A 15,000-nucleotide genomic window follows, 5' to 3' on the forward strand; every position below is an offset into this window, starting at 1 on the left:
AAAGAGAGAGAGAGAAACAGTGAGACGAAGCTAGAGGAAAGAAAAAGACAAGAGACAGAGAAGGCAAAGAGTCGGAGAGAGAAAGACCGAGACAGCGACTGAATTCTTTCAACATCTCAAGCCAACAGCCTCCATCATGACAATTGCAGACAAGATACATTTCTGAAAATAAATAAAATATCAGAAATGGAAGGTCAGTAACACAGTCGCTAACTCAGCGCTCAACGGGAGAATGAGACAGACAGAGAGAGATACGGATACGGATGTTTTATTCAATATAGGCCATGACCCCTCATGAAGGGGTGGTGTAAACAAACATTACAGAGGTAATATATTCAGATATGTAACATAACACAGTTGTAAACTGAAAATGAGAAAAAAACAGTCATTATCTGCATTTAGTCTTATTCACACATAATAACAAATAAGCGGAAAACTAGCACACACTCAACTGCATATTGTATTTCTAATCTTTGAGGCTTTATATAAGTAAATTGCTAGCTGTTTATTAACGTGTTCCTTAGTGGATGACATAAGCAAATACAGTCTGAACAAGGAGGGTTGCCTATGAAATTTTGAAGGTATCAGCTGATTTCTGAGATCACTTAACACAGGACAACAAAGTACAAAGTGGAGTTCACTCTCCGTCGCACTTTTACATAAAGGACAAATAAGATCACTATCTTTATGTTGCCTGTAACGGTAATAATGCGTAAACACAGTCAGTAACACAGTCGCTAACTCAGCGCTCAACGGCAGAATAAGAGACAGAGAGAGAGAGAGAGAGGGGGGGGGGGGGGACAGAAGGGGGGGGGGGTGAGGGAGAGACAGAGACAAACAGAGACAGAGATAGAGAGACAGACAGACAGACAGACAGACAGAGAGAGAAAGCTGCTGACAAACCAGCGATACCACGTTGGCAGCCATGCTGAAATACACTGCGAGAGTGACTGGAGGTCGCCGCCTACTGATTGGATTAACATTCCTGAAAACTCTGTTAAGCTCTCAGCATGGGAAGAATTTTTTATTCGCCCTCTCGTGCGTTCGTATCCTTGACTTGCTTGTATTTGCTGTTCCGCTACTGTTTAGACACTAAATCAGTTGTTACGTTTTGGACTTTGTAAAAAAACAAACAAACAAACCAAGACTATGAAAATTAAATCTCAGTTTCATGTTTCGTGATTTTGTGAAGTTAGAATGTGAAAGAATACATCTCTAACAACCAATGCGGTTTTTTTTTGTTTTTGTTTCTTTTTGTTGTTTTTTACGTTGTTTTTCGTTTCCTTTCCCTTTCTAATTAAGATATGAAAACGATCTGAACAAATAATGTAATTTATACTGAAGTAAAAATGTGCTTCTCACCTATCGATTTCAGCAACAGTTCATTATAAAAGAAGTTAACTCGTAAACACGGAGACAGACGTCTGTGTGTGTGTGTGTGTGTGTGTGTGTGTGTGTGTGTGTGTGTGTGTGTGTGTGTGTGTGTGTGTGTGTGAGTGAGTGAGTGGATGAGTGAGTGTGTGTGTGTGTGTGTGTGTGTGTGTGTGAGTGAGTGAGTGAGTGAGTGAGTGAGTGAGTGTGTGTGTGTGTGTGTGTGCGTGTGTGTGTGTGTGTGAGTGAGTGAGTGAGTGAGTGAGTGAGTGAGTGTGTGTGTGTGTGTGTGTGTGTGTGTGTGTGTGTGTGTGTGTGTGTGTGAGAGAGAGAGAGAGAGAGAGAGAGAGAGAGAGAGAGAGAGAGAGAGAGAGTGTGTGTGCGTGTGTTGCACTGCATCGTTTATTGTCACAGCAACATATTTCCTCGCATTAAAGCTCGGGCATCAAGTTAGCACAATGCAAAACTCATTTTTTTCTGTTTACAAAATAATATGTCTGTTTTATTCCAAAGAAGAAGAAGAAGGGGTTTTCAACAAACGTTTGCCAAGCGTGCGCTTAGTACATACAGGCTGCTTGCGAGTCTTGGGGATGGGGATGAGGCGGGGGGAGGGGGGGGGGGGGGGGGTGTTATTGTGTCAGCCAAAAGACCAGCAATTAGACTGACCGTTTAAAGTCTAGTGGAGGGGGCTTGGGGGGCGCTGGGGTGGAGAGAAACGAAACGCCTGGTGTGTGTAGGGCCCGACCCCATGGATTTTCGCTTCCCTGTCGGGCACAGTCCACACAACCCCCACTTTACCTCATACGGACAATATGCAAACAGACATACAAATAGCAGGGAACAAATCATATAGACAATTCATTTGATTTAGAAAATAGAACGGAGCTGCAGATAAACAGCCTCTCAAAAACAAACTGATACAACAAATAAATAAACAGATAAATAAGTGAATAGCTTTGAACTGATAACTTATCAACTGAATAAAATAAATATGAAACCTTCGCGACAACGAATCTCAGAAAAGTAAATTTAAACCCCCCCCCCCCCCCACTCATTGTTTTACTTGACCCATCTGCCGAAGGAGAGAGAGAGCTGACATCGAAATGCATTATCGGAGAATTCAATGTCTCCTCCGCCTCACGTACACACTTCAGCACAAAACCAACAACTCGGACACCGAATCCTATTAAACAAACGACATTTCTCCACTTTCTGTAACACAAGACTTTCACCGTCCTTTACCCGGGTCGCCGTTAAGGTTTGAATGGCGGACCCCGAGAAAAACCACAATAAGACACACAATTAACTTTGCATCGTCGATCAATCTCGAGCACGCGCGTGCGCACACGTGAATGTGGTGGGTGTTTGTGTAGGAATCGAAAATTGTATTCGGAGAGAACGTGAAGGATAGAAATTAACTACTCACGGAGGGGGGTAGGAGAGACAGACAGACAGATAATAATAATAATGATGATAGTATTTATATAGCGCTGAATCTTGTGCAGAGACAAACCTAAGCGCTTTCACACCAGCCATTCACACACATGCATAACTCTAAAACTGAAGAAAACTTAAGACAAGGAAGTGGTAGGGGAGGGAGGCTATCTTGTGAAGAGGTGGGTTTTAAGGCCAGACTTGAAAGAGCTGAGTGCGGAGAGGTGACGATGCGAAAGAGGAAGTTCATTCCAAATTGTTTGAATCTGGGTATCCGAAAACAGAGTGGATCCGAAGCCGATCGTAGAGAGCGAGATGGAGTGTAGAGGTGAAGGCAGCCACAAAGATAGGAAGGGGCAGATTTATGAATACATTTATAACATAGAGTGCTGGTCTTATACTTTATTCTAAGTGTAGAGGTGAAGGCAGCCTCAAAGATAGGAAGGGGCAGATTTATGAATACATTTATAACATAGAGTGCTGGTCTTATACTTTATTCTGTGTGAGACTGGGAGCCAATGGAGATGTTGCAAAATAGGAGTGATGTGCTCAGATCTTTTCTTTCTGAGGACGAGTCGGGCAGCAGAGTTTTATATGCGCTGAAGGGACTGAATGGATGAAACAGGCAAACCAGACAATAGGGAGTTACAGTAGTCAATGCGATAAAGAGAAGGAGAGAAACGACAAGTCTAGATGTTGCGTTGGTGGACAGATATTTCCGAATGGAACTGATGCGTCGCAATTGACAGTAGCAGGATTGACATGTCTGACTGAAAAATATTTGCATGGACAGTGTGTTGTCAAGGACAACGCCGAGGTTCCTGACTGAGCTGGAAAGAGGGATGGATGTACTACCAAGTTTGATTTTGTCAGCTGTGATAGAAGAGAGTTTTTGTTTAATTCCTATGATCATTGCTTCCGTCTTGTCTGCGTTCAATTGTAACATATTTAGAGTCATCCAGTTTTGAATGTCCAGGAAGCATTCAGATGCTTCTTGCAAGAGCGAGGACAATTTTTCAGGGGTATCACTCTTCTGAAGTTGAGCGTCATCAGCACAGGAATGATGACTAACATTGTGGTGGTTGATAATTTCAGCGAGAGGAGCAGTGTACAGTGTGAAGAGAACTGGGCCTAAAACAGATCCCTGTGGGACTCTGTGTTTGATACAGACAGACAGACAGACAGAGACGGGGGGGGGGGTGGGGGTGGGGGGGTGGAGGACGCAGTTTAAGGGATGCCTTTATTTATTACACAAGTAAAAGAAACACTAGCATACTTTCAATACTGGATCTAAAAGAAATGCTTTCAATGCGTATGATGTGCCTTCAAAGACATATATTATTTAAGGGATAAGTCGCGACTTAAAACGATTTTTGTGTGCATCTAGAAACCTGAAATTATATCCTAGATAGTATTGTTTTGGCAAGTATTTATCAAAATGCGTTTTCCTCTTCGAATTTCATTGGTTTTCTATTCGTATAGAATCATACAGCCTACTCTTCCGTTTTTTTTTTTCCTAAGCCATCCGTCGGGTTCATAGATAATTCTGTTTTGCCGAAGAACTATAGTACAACACAGTACAATGTAGTAGAGAAGAGTTCGGTACCATACGGCAAGTACGGCATGAGTGCAAGTGCAGTGCAGTGCCGTGCAGTATAATGTAGTATAGTATAGTAATTATAGAAACACAGTAGTGCAGAACAGTGCACTACAGTGCAGTATACTACAACACAGCACAGCACACTACAGTGCAGTACACTACAATATAGCACAGTACACTACAATATAGCGCAGTACACAGCAATACAGCACAGCACATTACAGTACAGTACACAGCAATACAGCACAGCACACTACACTACAGTACACTACAATGCAGCACAGTACACTACAGTGCAGTACACTACAATACAGCACAGTACACTACAGTGCAGTACACTACAATATAGCACATTACACTACAGTGCAGTACACTACAATATAGCACATTACACTACAGTGCAGTACACTACAATATAGCACAGTACACTACAGTACAGTACACTACAATACAGCACAGTACACTACAGTACAGTACACTACAATGCAGCACAGTACACTACAATACAGCACAGTACACTACAGTACACTACAATGCAGCACAGTACACTACAGTGCAGTACACTACAATACAGCACAGTACACTACAGTGCACTACACTACAATATAGCACATTACACTACAGTGCAGCACACTACAATAAAGCACATTACACTACAGTGCAGTACACTACAATAAGCACATTACACTACAGTGTACTACACTACAATATAGCTCATTACACTACAGTGCAGTACACTACAATACACTACAATATAGCACATTACACTACAGCACAGTAGACTACAATACACTACAATACAGCACATTACACTACAGTGCAGTACACTACAATATAGCACATTACACTACAGTGCAGTACACTACAATACAGCACAGCACACTACAATACACTACAATATAGCACAGTACACTACAGTGTAGTACACTACAATATAGCACATTACACTACAGTGCAGTACACTACAATATAGCACATTACACTACAGTGCACTACACTACAATACAGCACAGCACACTACAATACACTACAATATAGCACATTACACTACAGTGCAGTACACTACAATACACTACAATATAGCACATTACACTACAGCACAGCACACTACAATACACTACAATATAGCACATTACACTACAGTGCAGTACACTACAATATAGCACATTACACTACAGTGCAGTACACTACAATATAGCACATTACACTACAGTGCACTACACTACAATATAGCACAGCACACTACAATGCACTACAATACAGCACATTACACTACAGTGCAGTACACTACAATACAGCACAGCACACTACAATACACTACAATATAGCACATTACACTACAGTGCACTACACTACAATATAGCACATTACACTACAGTGCAGTACACTACAATATAGCACATTACACTACAGTGCAGTACACTACAATACAGCACAGCACACTACAATACACTACAATATAGCACATTACACTACAGTGCAGTACACTACAATATAGCACATTACACTACAGTGCAGTACACTACAATACAGCACAGCACACTGCAATACACTACAATATAGCACAGTACACTACAGTGTAGTACACTACAATATAGCACAATACACTACAGTGCAGTACACTACAATACAGCACAGCACACTACAATACACTACAATACAGCACAGTACACTACAGTGAAGGACACTACAATACAGCACAGTACACTACAGTGCAGTACACTACAATATAGCACATTACACTACAGTGCAGTACACTACAATACAGCACAGTACACTACAGTGCAGCACAATATAGCACAGTACACTACAGTGCAGTACACTACAATGCAGCACAGTATACTACTGTGCAGTACACAGCAATACAGCACAGCACACTACAGTACAGTACACTACAATATAGCAGAGTACACAGCAATACAGCACAGCACACTACAGTGCAGTACACTACAATACAGCACAGTACACTACAGGGCAGTACAATACAATGCAGCACAGTACACCACAGTACAGTACAATACAGCACAGTACACTACAGGGCAGTACAATACAATGCAGCACAGTACACCACAGTACACTACAATATAGCACAGTACACTACAGTGCAGTACAATACAATGCAGCACAGTACACTACAGTGCAGTACACTACAATCTAACACATTACACTACAGTGCAGTACAGTACAATACAGCACAGTACACCACAGTGCAGTACACTACAATATAGCATAGTACACTACAGTACACTACAATGCAGCACAATACACTACAGTACAGTACACGACAATGCAGCACAGTATACTACACAGTGCTGTACACTACAATGCAGCACAGTACACTACGGTACAGTATACTACAATGCAGCACAGTATACTACAGTACAGTACACTACAATGCAGAACAGTACACTACAGTACACTACACTACAATGCAGTAAAGTGCACCACAGTGCAGTACACTACAATATAGCATAGTACACTACAGTACAGTACACTACAATGCAGCACAATACACTACAGTGCAGTACACTACAATGCAGCACAGTACACTACAGTACAGTACACTACAATGCAGCACAGTACACTATAGTACAGTACACGACAATGCAGCACAGTACACTACAGTGCAGTACACTACAATACAGCACAGTATACTACACCGCGCTGTACACTACGATGCAGCAACATACCCTACAGTGCAGTACACTACAATATAGCACAGTGCACTACAGTGCAGTACACTACCATATAGCACAGTGCACTACAGTGCAGTACACTACAATACAATATAGCACAGTACACTACAGTGCAGTACACTACAATACAATACAGCACAGTACACTACAGTGCAGTACAGTACAACACAGCACAATACAGTACAGTGCAGTACACTACAATGCAATATAGCACAGGACACTACAGTGCAGTACACTACAATACAATACAGCACAGTACACTACAGTGCAGTACACTTAAAAAAGCACAGTACACTACAGTGCAGTACAGTACAACACAGCACAATACAGTACAGTGCAGTACAGTACACTTCAATATAGCACAGTACACTACAGTGCAGTACAGTACAATGCAGCAAGGTACACTACAGTGCAGTACAGTACAATACAGCAAGGTACACTACAGTGCAGTACAGTACAATACAGCAAGGTACACTACAGTGCAGTACAGTACACTTCAATACAGCACAGTACACTACAGTGCAGCACAGTACAATACAGCAAGGTACACGACAGTGCAGTACAGTACACTTCAATATAGCATAGTACACTACAGTGCAGTACAGTACAATGCAGCAAGGTACACTACAGTGCAGTACAGTACACTTCAATATAGCACAGTACACTACAGTGCAGTACAGTACAATACAGCAAGGTACACGACAGTGCAGTACAGTACACTTCAATATAGCACAGTACACTACAGTGCAGCACAGTACACTTCAATATAGCACAGTACACTACAGTGCAGTACAGTACAATACAGCAAGGTACACGACAGTGCAGTACAGTACACTTCAATATAGCACAGTACACTACAATGCAGTACAGTACAATGCAGCAAGGTACACTGCAGTGCAGTACAGTACAATACAGCAAGGTACACTACAGTGCAGTACAGTACAATACAGCAAGGTACACTACAGTGCAGTACAGTACAATGCAGCAAGGTACACTACAGTGCAGTACAGTACAATACAGCAAGGTACACTACAGTGCAGTACACTACAATGCAGCAAGGTACACTACAGTGCAGTACAGTACAATACAGCAAGGTACACTACAGTGCAGTACACTACAATGCAGCAAGGTACACTACAGTGCAGTACAGTACAATACAGCAAGGTACACTACAGTGCAGTACAGTACAATGCAGCAAGGTACACTACAGTGCAGTATAGTACAATGCAGCAAGGTGCACTACAGTGCAGTACAGTGCAATACAGCAAGGTACACTACAGTGCAGTACAGTACAATACAGCAAGGTACACTACAGTGCAGTACAGTACAATGCAGCAAGGTACACTTCAGTGCAGTACAGTACAATACAGCAAGGTACACTACAGTGCAGTACAATGCAGCAAGGTACATTACAGTGCAGTACAGTACAATGCAGCAAGGTACACTACAGTGCAGTACAGTACAATGCAGCAAGGTACACTACAGTGCAGTACAGTACAATACAGCAAGGTACACTACAGTGCAGTACAGTACAATGCAGCAAGGTACACTACAGTGCAGTACAGTACAATGCAGCAAGGTACACTACAGTGCAGTACAGTACACTTCAATACAGCACAGTACACTACAGTGCAGTACAGTACAATACAGCAAGGTACACTACAGTGCAGTACAGTACAATACAGCAAGGTACACTACAGTGCAGTACAATACAGCAAGGTACACTACAGTGCAGTACAGTACAATGCAGCAAGGTACACTACAGTGCAGTACAGTACAATGCAGCAAGGTACACTACAGTGCAGTACAGTACAATACAGCAAGGTACACTACAGTGCAGTACAGTACAATGCAGCAAGGTACACTTCAGTGCAGTACAGTACACTTCAATATAGCACAGTACACTACAGTGCAGTACAGTACAATGCAGCAAGGTACACTACAGTGCAGTACAGTACACTTCAATATAGCACAGTACACTACAGTGCAGCACAGTACAATGCAGCAAGGTACACTACAGTGCAGTACAGTACACTTCAATATAGCACAGTACACTACAGTGCAGTACAGTACAATACAGCAAGGTACACTACAGTGCAGTACAGTACAATGCAGCAAGGTACACTACAGTGCAGTACAGTACAATACAGCAAGGTACACTACAGTGCAGTACAGTACAATGCAATACGTGGACCAAATTCGCGCAGACTTGTTTTTCTTTCTTTTTTTTTCAAACTGATCACAACACACACACACACACACACACACACACAAAGTCACAACCACAAGGGCCTCATGCAACAAACCAATCGTGACTTGTTCACAGAGGACACACAAAGCCACGCAAAAAGCGAAAGGTCTGACTTCCTCTGCAGTGAACGCGCAACTAACGAGCGATGATGAAAGGCCGAGGCAAAATGGCTTCCTTCCAACTGACAACGACACGACCCGCTCCTCAAAAGACAGCCTCGCGGCCAGGCCACCACGGAACACATAAAACAAAGGTGTAATGAGAACTGCTCGTGACAACCGGCCATGAGGCAATGCTGGCAAGGAGGGGGGGGAGGGGGGGGGGGGGTCCAAGCTACTTGAACCTGGATGCTTCCAGCAGTCGGCGGACTCCCCGCCAGTGGTAGACATGATCAAGGACAGCTGACAAATCCCCACCCCAAAAAGTTCGTCCAGTTGAAAAAAAAAAAAGGCAAGGCCTTCAAGACTCACTTGTGATAAATTAAGTCCCCTAGCATTAATTACAGAGTAATTTCCCTTTTTTTTACTATCTGCACCAAAACGTTTGCAAAATAAATAAAAATTCCATGCTTAGCAAAAGAAGTTCCCGTTGTGTCAGAATAAGAGGTCAAAGTGACAAGTTTAGAGAATACAAAAACATAAATATAACAGTAAATGCAGTTTGCATATAATTAGGCTTCTTTTTTAAAATTGTTTTGTGCTCATCCCAGAGGTGCAATATTGTTTTAAACAAGATGACTGGAAAGAACTGAATTTTTCCTATTTTTATGCCATATTTGGTGTCAACTCACAGACACACACACACACACACACACAGACAACCGAACACCGGCTTAAAACATAGACTCACTTTGTTTACACAAGTGAGTCAAAAACGGGGAAAATACACAATCAAACAAACAAAAAAACAAAACAAAACAAAAAAACAACAACAACAACAACAACAAACAACAGAGGCTGAATGGAGTTCAGAGAGTCTGGAGAATGGAGGAGTAATGCTGCACTTCCGCTGTCTCCAGTCTGGAATGAATTCGTCTGGCGTGTTGGCAGTGTAACGAGGGTTGACTGACGTTCTAGTTTTGAATCCTTCAATCTTTCCTTTGCCCTCAATCTTCCCTTCATTTTTTTTTTTTTTTTTTTAATTTGACATTCCCTCCACTTTGTTTTAATTGCAATCCTTTCTTTTACTCTGTATTCTATTGCCCATAACCTTCCTCAAAACAGCGGAACAAGAACTTTGAATATGACTATTCATCAAAAAGCACGTGTACTTGATACACGAAACAAGAGCGGGAAAATCAATTAGTGATTTATTCACAAGACAAAACAGCACACGAATGGAAAAAAAATTGAATAGAAACAATAACGTTTGCCCTTGTTAGCAAGCCCAGTTAAAAGCATATCAACGAACTGGGGACAAATAACACACCATTTTACGCTCATGGCCTTGACCGTGATTGGCCTTGATTGTCTTCAATCACCGATATGTGTGACGGGATATTAAACACAATTCCTCCTCCTCCTCCTCTTCCTCCTCCGCCATGACTGACAGATGTAAACAAGTTGTAATAAAACAGTGATTGCTAAAAGTACTCTCCTGTCTGTCCTGGCGGTATTCCGTTTGCTAAAGATCCTCTTTCACCAGCAGCAAGATACCGTCTGTGCACGCTGCGCCAGCCATTAACTCACTCAGTACGGCCTGTCCTCTCTTCTCCTCTACACAGACCCCTCGGATGTCCAGTGGGTGTCTGAATGACTCAACCTTTAGCTTCCGTCGTCAGAATTGTGGTATTCTTTGTCAACATTCACCTCTTCAGTATAAGAACTTTCCGCTTGCAATATTTTGATGATGGTAATTGGGGTGAATCGCTGTTAACGTCGTCTCATTCGCCGTTCGTATGGAGAGAGTTAAAGAAGAAGAAAAGATCGCTTTATCATGCGTAGCGGGGGCGTAGCTGTAGTGATTGCATCGTTTAGTCCGTCCATACAACACGCTTCTTCATGGTGAGATGGCCTGGACTTGAACGTCGCCAGCTTGGCCACAGTGCGTTTCTTTGTGTCTTTATCTTTGTGTCTTGTTCCTTCACCATTTAACACCCCGTTCCGCCTGGTCCCTCCGTAAAGCCCAGGTGACTGCCAAGGTCACATCACACAGAACGTCTCTATACTAGCGTTATGTAAACATGGGGTTAGGTTTCATGCAATCGAGCTAGGATATCGGGCAATGGGCGGAACTGACAACATTGCAGACGGCCTGTTTCCTCTCATGGATGGAGTCGGTTATAAGAATATTTTCCACGGAAACTTAAAATTAACAGAAGAGATGGTTCTGTTCGGTAACTGCTTAATAATTTCATGTGATGATATCCTAGATTTCTTAATCCTGTATGCTAAATTTTATATCTATAAATGTCGAATAGATTATTGCACACCACCAGTACTGGAAACCTTCTTGCATCGAATTAAGGCACGGTACAACTTAGAAAAATACTTGTCATACATAAATATGTGTCACACATCATTTAGAATAAAGTGGTTTTACTACATGCCACTGATAGACAACCAAAGATAAATCCACTCTTGGACAGTAGTATATATTTATCCTTTTTTAGTAGAGTCAGAGCAGTTCTTGAGATCAAAACAATTCTCCTGCACAGCATAAATAGGCCATACAATAAAAACTAACATATTAATTTGTATTACATTGTAACTTAAGACCATCCACATTAATGAAGATTCACCTTATCCACATTCTGGAAATGAATGCGTGTGGTTTTGTTGTTGTTTTGTTTTGTTTTTTGTTTGTTTTGTATTTTTTCTTTTGTTTTTGCTTTTTTGTTTGTTGTTGTTTGTTGTTTTTAGTGTGTGTGTGTGTGTGTGTGTGTGTGTGTGTGTGTGTGTGTGTGTGTGTGTGTGTGTGTGTGTGTGTGTGTGTGTGTGTGTGTGTGTGTGTGTGTGTGTGTGTGTGTGTGTGTTTCAGAATTTCCGTTCACTTGCACGGACCAGACCCTATGGTAACCCTTTCCTGTCATGATACCATTAGTGCTCGTGTTTCCTAGCGACACTTTCACCAACAGTGTCTGTATTTTTTGGGGATGGATATTGTCGTATCGTGGCGGGTACTGCAATAATGACACTGTCTGTTCATTAGTAATACCAACCTCTTTACTGGTAGTCCTCGGAATACATGTTTCGTGCATTCTCCGTGGTTAGCTGTGTGTTTCTCGGCTGATTCCAGATACATTTACTTCCATTCTGAGTGCGAGTGTACAAAATCGGTCAGCGCTCGGAAAGCAAGATGCCAGAGCGCACACACTTGCCGCACGCTGGCAGCACGACCATTCAGTTCTTGTACTTTGTACCTACTACATTCAATCTGACCATTCGGTTCAGTTTTATAACCACTGGCTCCTACATAAAAAGTAAACCAACCATAAGAGCCCCCTATTAACCATTAATCCGTGGGGTAGACGATAAACTAGTACAAAGATAAGTGCGCGCGCGCGCACACACACACACACACACACACACACACACACACACACACACACATATATATATATATAGATATATATATATATATATATATATAGAGAGAGAGAGAGAGAGAGATACATATACATATAAGCACGCGCACACACACACGCGCACGCACGCACGTACGTTCACACACACACACACAAACAAAGAACAGACAGTGAGCATACAGTGAGATGAGAGACGAGTATACAGATATTAACTGAAAAATATCGACGGAAGGAAGGAACGAAAATAAGAATGAAAAAGGGAGAAGGAAAGAAAGAAGAAAGAATGGTAAAAAAAAAAAAAACAAAAAAAAAAAAACCGCAAAAAATAACCCCACCTAAATTGTAGAAAGAACAGAACAAAACAGAACAGAAAAGACAAAACAAAATAAGCAGGAAAATAAAGTGGAAAAAATGAAAAGAAAAATCGACAGGATTTCAATCTACACTATACGTTGCCTCGTTGAGGGCAAAGGCCAAATTGGGAGACTGACAACAAAACATACAGGAAATGATTTTTCCCCCCCAATCCTAACAAAGAAACTAAACAAGTTAAAAAGAAAACACTAATAATGACTTAACAAACAAAACAGAAAACACTTATATAAACATTAACAATTATATAGAAAACGCTAATAAAAAAAACAAAAACAAAAATAACACACTAAATAATGAAAAAGAAAAGACGTGTTTTAAAAACAAACCTAGAAAATTAAAAAAAACAACAACATTATTTTAAAAACTAAATCGTTAAAAAGAAAACTAATCCAAAACAAAATTGAAAATTCTCTATATAACAGTAATGAAACACAATTAAACACACTCACCAAAATATTCGTGTTGTTTAAAAGCAAAACAAAACGGACACCAACAAATAACCCGACGGAAAATGTGTTGAAAAAAACAAGGACGTGGGACCAGGTTTCCTGTGCAAAGATTGTGTTTGTGCCACATGCCAGGTCATCTCGGTATAAAATAAGAATGTTAAATATTGACTGGCTCTGTTTGTGCCTAATGCCAGGTCATCTCGGTATAAAATAAGAATGTTAAATATTGACTGGCTCTGTTTGTGCCTAATGCCAGGTCATCTCGGTATAGAATAAGAATGTTGAATATTGACTGGCTCATCTCTGTGTATTACAGATGAAGAATAGCAAGGAAAGACGTGACCTGCGGTCACTCTACAGAGAACAGTCCACCTGACTCCTATGACGGGTGACGGGTGGAGGGAAGTGGTACAGAACTGAATTTGGAAGAGCTTGTTGTCCGTTCGCGAGTTCATTCATCTTGTCACGGATCATTCATGAACGTCTGCGGAGTCTTGAGTTCGAGGTTTGTCTGTGTATGGAATTGTTGTGCGTCAATATTTTGTACTTACAGCCTTTCTGACTTGTTGGTCAACAAGCTGCTTACATGGAATGCCGGTGTTACATGGGAGATTCAGTTAACCAGCAGCATAGGGTGATTAATTTATGCTGCAGAGAACAATGGCTTGATAGAAGACCAGAGTCTGACTATTTTTTTAGTTCAGATTCCCCGATCATTTTAGAGCCAGAACGAAAGCAGAAAGTTCATAGAACTGTCGGGAGGGATGTGTTTCGTAAAAATAAGAATTCATGATAGATGGACAGAATGGAGCTGAAGCATCTTCTTCTTCTGATTTTAGATCCACCAAAACTATTTTTGCGTGTGAAAGAAGAAAGGATATGTCTGCTGCGGTTGTAGGCAAGAGATGTTGTGTTTTCCTTTCAATGAACAATAACATCCAAGTGAATAATTGTTGTGTAAAATGTCAATGGAAGTTTTTTTTTGTTTTTTTTTCAACGGAAAGACAGGCCCGCAAAATGCTAGATTTTGAGTCCGCATTTTGAGGATGATCAAGATCATGAATTAGCAACAGGGCTTCGTCGGCTTACTTCAATTTTTTCCCCCCTGAAACTGGGGGTTAGGAATATAATCACGGACAGGATCATCAGAATCCAGATACACTATCATGTCTGACAGTTCACTGTCAAGTTTCAGAGCAAGATATATCCGGGACGGCTCACTGTCCTTAGCAGACACGCTGTACACAAGGGTGAGGCCAACTGAAACAAGACAGTTGCTGACAGTGAATGGGACAGGT

At 41.4% G+C, this 15,000-nt stretch overlaps 1 protein-coding gene across 3 annotated transcripts in view; it reads right to left on the bottom strand.

The window, feature by feature from the left end:
• LOC143289706 (cGMP-dependent protein kinase 1-like) overlaps positions 1-15,000 on the bottom strand; it is a 362,793-nt gene that overhangs the window by 129,350 nt on the left and 218,443 nt on the right. The window lies entirely within an intron of this gene.

The sequence above is a fragment of the Babylonia areolata genome, chromosome 1 (genome assembly GCF_041734735.1).
Source record: "Babylonia areolata isolate BAREFJ2019XMU chromosome 1, ASM4173473v1, whole genome shotgun sequence".
NCBI classification, from domain to species: Eukaryota; Metazoa; Mollusca; class Gastropoda; order Neogastropoda; family Buccinidae; genus Babylonia; species Babylonia areolata.